Below are 931 nucleotides of genomic sequence, written 5' to 3'. Positions count from 1 at the left end.
ATCAGCGCTGTGCCTGCACCTCACGTGACCAGCAGCTGCTGCAAACAGATGAGGAGCTCTATGGAGGCGACAGACAAAGAGCGGTGAGATCACCCTGCAGGACAACTGCAAAACCACGCGGTGACGTCATGCCCGGCCACGCCCCCCTACACACTGCTTGCGTCCCATTGGCTGCGCACAGCAGAACTGGATATTCCTGTTCCACCATGAACAAAAGAGCTGACATTTATTGGGGATTGTAAACACGACCAATAACGTGTCTTATGCTACAACATACGCTGTAAGGACAGGGAAATGACGATTTGTCCTAACTTGGTAGAAGGGTGGATTCACACATTGCGTTTTTTCATGAAATTGCAATGGGCAATGCATAGCTTTTAAAAAAAATTGCAAAAACACTGAGGTTAGCTGGGAGTGAACAGGGGTAAATAAAGGGGTACTCCCATCTCAGCGAACACAGTTATACTTGTAGAGCCTGTCAAGTTAAATATTTTTGCCAATACAGTATACTAATTTAGCAATCTTGCCTCCTCCTGATATTCTGCTCTTTCTCCCATGGTTGACATAATGTTGCCAAGGTTACAGACCACCAGGAGGGCGGCATATCAGGAGGAGTGACAAGATTGCCAAAAAATGTGCAAAAATATATACTGTAACTTAATGAGCCCTACAAATAAAACTATGTTAGCTGAGATGGGAATACCCCTTCAAATGCCATACTTACAAAGCAGGTCTGATTTGGGGGGGGGTTGATCCATTTTTTGGGGTCCAAAATGCAGCATGCTCTGGCCATTGACCTCTATATGATGATTTCATTTGTAATTATTGAGTCACATAATGAATCACATGATTTGTAACTAAGGCCACAAAAATTGCCAGGATTCCTATTGAAGAAGTAGGGAAGAACCACTAATCTACATGTAAACGTGAC

Source organism: Dendropsophus ebraccatus, chromosome 6 (genome assembly GCF_027789765.1).
Source record: "Dendropsophus ebraccatus isolate aDenEbr1 chromosome 6, aDenEbr1.pat, whole genome shotgun sequence".
NCBI classification, from domain to species: Eukaryota; Metazoa; Chordata; class Amphibia; order Anura; family Hylidae; genus Dendropsophus; species Dendropsophus ebraccatus.
The sequence above is the reverse complement of the archived record's forward strand: the minus strand, read 5'-3'. Positions refer to the sequence as shown.